Here is a 7,570-nt window from a genome sequence, read left to right on the forward strand (position 1 = left end):
AATCTAAAAATAAAAAAAATAATGTAAAAATCCTGTAGCTGTACCGTATGAAGTTGAAATAACATCCTGGTATATTGCAGGTGCTTCATACAGATGAATGCCCGAAATATTGCGAGAGCTTTGTGCAGGCGTTCATTACATATTGGACGTGGATATAACACAATTTTTTCCTGGTATTTTTAACACAATGGAAATGTGTGACTATCATCAATCCACAGTTCTCGCGTGTAAGAAGAAGACTTACCAGGAAATGGCAACGTTATTGTAAAAAACGATAGATAAGACAGCTGGAATAGAGTTTAATGTGGATGAGTCACAGTTGTAGAGTAAGAACATATGACAAACTTATACACTAAATCACAGGTCCAACAGTGGACAAAATTACCAATGAGTACCTTTTCAAGCGACCTATGAGAAACTTTCACACTTTCCTTGGTAAAAACGTGGTACTACCAAACTAGAAGCTAGAGTATGCAACTAAACAATGGATAGTGTGTTTAACACTTTGGATGACTGTTTAAACGTATTAAAATTGCTAAAACACGGTAGTTACAACTTGCTCCACAGTACTCTGTGCCACTCGATTCTGTGTGGTGTAGTTTGTCATATAACTGATAGAAGAACTGCTATTTGGTGTTTAACAATATTCTATAGTTTGTCTATTGGAATTATAAGAAACAGAAAAGTTGACAGATGTACAAGTAAATCCTTCAGAAAACTAAACCCGCGAAAAGGTTATATACTAGGTTCTGCCTGCCTACTGTATTACTTATTTGCCTGTAAACTACCTGGAGATTTTTAACACACACGCCAACAAAGAAGATGTAAATATTGTATATAAGTTATATATTGAACCACAAGCTGAATAATCCGCTTCAGTTGTAAGGTTCTCTTTATTTGAAACACGACTGGTTTCAGGCTCTTATATGCCGACCATAAGAAATTATGCTTAAAATGGAAATGAGCGTTTGGCTCATTGGCCGGGAGGCCCCTTGCGGGGCAGGTCCGGCCGCCTTGGTGCAAGCCTTATTACGTTCGACGTCACATTGGGTGACCTGCGCGCCGGATGGGGATGAAATGATGATGAATACAACACAACACCCAGTCCCTGAGCGGAGAAAATCTCCGACCCAGTCAGGAATCGAACCCGGGCCCGTAGGAGGGCAATCCGTCACGTTGACCACTCAGCTATCGGGGCGGACAGTAATTATACTGAAGATAATCAAGAGACCTGAGCTATTATTACTCAGCTCTCTTGTTTCTTTTCAGTATAACACCTGATGATGGGCGTATAAGAGTCCGAAATCGGTCGTCTTTTAAATAAAAAGAACGTTACAACTGAAGCGGAGTATTCAACCTCTGCTACAATGATGAGTTGCGGACGTTCCTACGACAGCATTGTTTATATTACATGAAAGCTGAGGAAACATATTTCTCTCCGTTCAGAACATGGTTCTGCACAATACTGCCCAATACAGACATTACCAGTTTAGGACAGGTTACCACAGACAATGTTATTTCGCAGATCTTAATGAAAAAAGCACATGTATGACAAAGATTTAAACCATCCCCTGTTTATAAAATATCTTCTATAACTGCTGTTATCGTATTACACATACGCAAAAGGAAACTGGAATTGGAAGATACCGAAGTCAAAAAACGAAAACTGGAGTATGTGGAAGAAACAACCGTCATTATGGAAGAATATAAACTGTTATTGGAAAAAGGAGAAGCCATTTCATGGATTGGCCTGTTGATTCCCCCTACTTAGATACCATTCTGAGACATGTGCGATGCGTTCAGCAGACGTTTCGGAGGACGACCATATGCACCGACAACATTCTAGCAGTTGTCAACTGTGTTTTTGGATGAATGGAATGTCCTACCATAAGAACAACATACCACTCTTTTGGCCAGTATGGGAACACGTTGCAAAGCATGCAGTGCTGTCCTTGCTAATCACACATCCTATTGAGAACCATGTCCTCCCTTTTAGGGATGTCCAGAGGACCATCATGGATAGCAGTAGCTTCGATAAAATTATTGTCTTTGAATAAAAGTGTGATTTCTGTCCGTCTCATTGCGTTTTTCTTTCAGTTACCTCCTACACTAAATCGCAGCAATTCTTTCTATGTATTTCCCGAATTTCATCTGCTTTGTTACTTGGCAGTGACACACCTTGTGGAAGTTTCTTTCGTCCGTAAATTTGGACACCACTGTATATAGCACAACGTTTAAACCGTTCTTTTTCAAATATTATTCAAAACTGTTGTTTTTATAGCTATCAGTACTGTAAAACCAATTTTTTTCGGAAATAGTAACATGATATGTGGAATCAATGGCTTGGAAAGATGGCAAATGGCACTGTTTCATTATTTAAGGCATTCAGTGTTTGATGTGTGAATGTACAAATAGCGTCCTTCTTTGATCAGTCCCGCTGGAATCTAAACTGTTGTGTGCTGAGTACATTGTTTATACTTGAATATGAAACTCCTTTTGATTAGATTCATATTCCAGTATTTTGGAAGAACACGTAAGTAAGGAATTTGGATGGTTTTCCTTGTTATCTTTCTTACAAACATGTTTAAAATTATATCTGTTAACCTTTGTGGAGAAATTCCTCTACCAATGATGTCTTACACAAATCACTAAGGATATTGCTTATTTAGTTATAACACTTCAGAATTCTCCATCAATACCACGGGAGCTTCGGTTTTTTAGAACGTTTTTAACTTAATTAATTCGACTAAAGTATATCGATGCTTATAGCTTTCTGGAATATTTTTTAAAATATATTCTCTTGTGTCTTCAACTGAACCATTTAATCCTATTTTTGCTGGTACGTTTAGAAAGTGATTGTTAAAAGTACCAACAACTCATGAATTATCAGAATTGTTATTCCATTTAATTGTATAGTATCTTACACACTGACTTACAGTTCCGTGTCCCCCTTCACAATGTTTCATACATACGTAAAATATGGTTTTGAGAATATCCGTGGTGAATAATATAATTTTTTATTGCACGACTATTTCAAGAAGCTTAAAATTAGGCTCCACTTGTCTTCAGTCATCCGCTGTCCCATGACGTCGCTCTTTACACAATCTGAAGTGTTGCTTAACGCTGACTGTGACGCCTATGGGTTATGCAGAACTACTTGACCATTGTACCCCATTATTTTTAACTCCCTACGTACATCCATCAATGTTCGACAGTCTTTGTCCTTCAGTACATGAGAGCAGTCTGATTTTGGTTTAATTGTGATTGTCACTTCGCGTTTCCGCTTCACAGCCACGTCACCAACAGCTTTAAAAGGGCTGAAAATGGGCTTTGTTACTAGGTTACCACGATGACTAGTCCACGTTCAAAGTCACTTGAGTTCTCCCGGCCAACCCATTCTATTGAGACTGCTTGTCTACTAACAACACAGCATTCGCCGTCTCAGTTTAAACTGGCGGCTTCGTTTCTCGTGACGCATGTGGTCAGTTCAGCATGTCATAGGGATATGCGGTTACTTTTAGTCAGATAGTGTAGATGAAACGCTCTCAGATATCCAGCTGGAAACTGGAAATTTGTGGTAAGTTCCTATGGGACCAAACTGCTGATGTCGTCGGCTCCTAGGCTTACACATTACTTCATCTAGCTTAAACTAACTTACCCTAAGGACAACACACACTCCCATGCTTAGGGAGGACTCGAACTTCCGATAGGGGGAGCTGCGCGAACCGTGTCAAGGTGCCCTTATACCGCACGGCTACGCCGAGCGGCTATCCGGCTGGGTTACAGTGTTGAGTCACTGTAACGTTTCAAGGTATGTAATACACATACTCTTCGGCAGAAGAAACGTCACCATCACTCAGCCAGAAACTCGAGAGCTGATTATTACAGGTAAACGCCTGAAAGTTTTTCATTCGCACGTGAATACAAGCTATTCATGTAAATGGTTAGTATGGAAGCTCAATAAGTATGAGAATATCAGCTGCTTTTGTAAAGGAAATGAGATATTCCAACTTAATGTGATGTACTGTGAACGCTGTCCTCGTAAAATGCAAATGAGTACCTAATCAACAAGAAGAATTTTTCCCTCCTAGCAGTAATGCTTGCAAGAAGTATAAGATGTCAGAAGAACGGGAACCGGCAACAGTGAACCTACATATTGAATTATAAGTGAAAATTCTACTGTCTTTGGACGAAAGATAGTTCGATCAAGTGCTCACAAATTGGTATTTTTGACAGTAACAGAATATGACGAAATTAATATGTCACAATGAGGGTCAAGATATTTAGAAGCTGATGTAGCCGTATAAGAAACTTGTCTAGGATGCATTATGGTAGTGATTAATAACACCTATTACGAAATGCAATGACAAACACTACTCATCAAAAGTGTGAAGAAATTTCCGGAATGCTTTCAAGGCAGATAATGCGAAACAGTTCTTAAAAGTGAGAAAATAATAGGAGAATATATTCAAGCGAGCGGTAAATGAATTAAAAGTTTCTTGATAGAAGCTAATATTGTGATCAGTACGGAAAGGAGACGGCAATCAAAAATTCTTTCACTAAGCAAGAGAGTTCGGAAAAGGTCACCTATAATGAATAGCAAGAAAATTAAAAGTGATGTTTTGTGTGAAACAGCAAGAAGCATCGCCAAATTACAGTGTACCATTTTGAGACCTTGATTTGACGATACTATGTTTGTACCATCTTCCCTATAAAAATTATTTAGTTGATCTCGTTATCTTAAATTTCAGGCAGAGTCAAGAGACTGTGAGGTTCATCATTCAGTTCCCTCTTAAAGTTTTGCCTGTAATTCATTTCACTTAGAAACCTACCGTCTTCGAGACGAAGAGGCTTGCTCGAAATGTCTGAGAAAACTGGTGCATTGGTATGGCACAAATCGCTAAACTTAAGCTTAGTTTAGGATGACGAGGGGAACGGCTGAAATGGGAAAAAAGTTGTTTTCCCCTATAAAGTTGTTGATGTATTCTGGAAACAGCTGAAGGTGCCAAACGAAAATACTCAACTTCAGATGGGGAATACCGAGAGTGTTGTGATTTGGGCACACAACGGTAGACGTCATAAACAAGAGGATACTGCGAGTGTCGGAGTAACGACCCTCCTACTTGGGAAACAGATTTCAATTTGTTGATCCGCATCCGGATAAGATTAAGAAGGTCGTTATCTGCTGGGACAGCGGGTAGCAGGTATAAATGCGAGCAACCAAGAGAGGTATGTCAGTCTGCCATCGAAACATACACACTGCGCATCATGATACAGGTGAGTGTTGCTTCTTCCGCAGTGTTTACACATCACATAATAAACAAAGAAACGTATGGTCCTCTACTGCATTTAAAGTACTCCTAAGGGCAGGATTATGACAAAGGCCGTGAACATCGGTCACTAAACTGCGCAATGAGATACAATATCAAGGACCTCACAGTAAGTTTTTTCATATCGGGTGCCACAGCTACGTATCTGCTAAAAGACAATTTCATTTTCCACGTTGCCGTAATCAGCTGATAGTTTACTCAAAATTCGGCGAAGGTGGAGACGGAATTGTCTTCTGAAGCGGTATTGCTTAGAGAAAGTACGTACGGTTGTATTCGAGTGCAAATGGACAAAATCACTAATCTGGTCTTAAATTTATTTTCGCAACAGCGATAGTTAAAACAAGTGTTAAGGAAACTGTTTCCACAATAACGTTAAAAATTTTGTTAGCTTACCTTTTTCGAATATCTCTCTCAGATACAGCATTAAAGACCGAAGTAGTCGAATTTTTGGAAAGAATGAACGCATTCAAAACTTTTTAGGAACAACACACAAAAATTGGAAGGAGGAAGTTTGTACCTATTGAGGACTTAAACGTGTCACATAGAGTACTGTATGTTGCTCTACAAATATAAATCCTGACACCCTATTTCGCGCTGTCTCGCATTTGTTGGTCCAGTGCGACGTCTTATTTCTGTCTCTACAAAAATCTAATTTCTATCAGAACTTCATAGAAATGATGTATTGTAAGTTTGGAAGAGCCAGACAACGAACAAAATTTACTTTCCTCCTCTGACGACTCAGCGTATATTATAGCAGTTGTCTCCTTTAAAACTGTATCGAGTTTCTGGTTGAAAATGTGACTGGATGATGTTGTGTATGAAAAAAAAAATATATGTTCGAGTCTTATTGAATCACGTTTTTCTCGCAAACTGGCGTTACGTACTCATGACGAGACTCGCTTATGTTAAACAATTAAGTAGTGATGTTCAGTGTCTCGAATTCATAAGTTTTGCTGTTTGACACTTTTTGTTCCCGTATTCGAAAAAGAAACAATGCTGCGTTAAAAGTTGGTTCTAGTAGGTCGTGCTTGTAGCCACTTCTATTTGGAAAGACTTCATACGGTGTTGTTGCCGCACTACATGCTATTCAGTTGTTTTTGGAGATCCTAGCTTTGCAATAGCAATGAACAGATGACAGCGTCTCTTGTTCGTTCCTCTTTTTCACCTTCCACCCGCATACCAGAACGCAAATTTTTTATAGTTTTTTTGGTGCTGCTCACAATATATTTTGTGAGTACAAGAATCTCGGGGCGGATGACAAACGTAATGGTGCGTACGATATAACGTACCGTAAGTATAACAGTTTTGGTTGTAGTTTGATAATACCTTAGGAGGAAAAGTTAGACAATTCGTAACTACTGAAAGTGTTTATTTCGAAACAAAAGAATATTCCACTCCGGAAAACGACTACCTTTCGTAACTCCTTATGGTATTTTGTTTGTGTTTGGATCCACAGCCGTCAAGCATAGCTTAAAATAAATCCTAGTTCTTCCGAAGCTGTTTAATATTCCCACATACAGCACAACGTAACGACTTTCCATTGTTAATAAAGACTTTCACAGGGTAACGTATTTAAACTATTTCATTTGGCAGTATGTGTGAGGATACTTACCTCGTATTATGTTTTGCAATATGATTTATATGCAGCAGGATCGACGATATACTTAGAACATGCTCGACACCTTCAGTATTTGCGACTTCGTGTACAATGCGCTAACAGCTGATGTATAATCATATGTGCATGAACACTTGTAAATGACCACTTAGGTGAATTTAGCTGATAGTTATGAGTAGACCGTCTTATTCAAATCAGATATAGCTTCATCGGGGCAATGATATCTCTTAGTTATTGCAGTGTAATAAAGTATGTAATATGCGATACATACAACATTTTTTTAATGGAAATAAATAAAGCAAGTTATTTCGTACAGACAAAGAGACTTTATGATCCGAGCGTGTTATACGTTTTTCATATCATTAAAAATAAAAATTTTATTTTTAATTTTCAGTGAAATTAAATTTTGATACAGAAAATCGAAATGCTTTATCATTAACAGAAAATATCTATTCGTCAATAGACCTGTTAAATCTCTAGAGGTGAAAAAAATTTCTTATTAATGTTTTCCGCTGTTTCACTAATTAAAAACAATATATTATTAATGTTATAAAAATTTTATCCACTGTTAGTTAATCAATCTCTCCTTTTTTGAATAAATATGAAATTTATTGTTATATTCAAA

Source organism: Schistocerca americana, chromosome 8 (genome assembly GCF_021461395.2).
Source record: "Schistocerca americana isolate TAMUIC-IGC-003095 chromosome 8, iqSchAmer2.1, whole genome shotgun sequence".
Classification (NCBI taxonomy): Eukaryota; Metazoa; Arthropoda; class Insecta; order Orthoptera; family Acrididae; genus Schistocerca; species Schistocerca americana.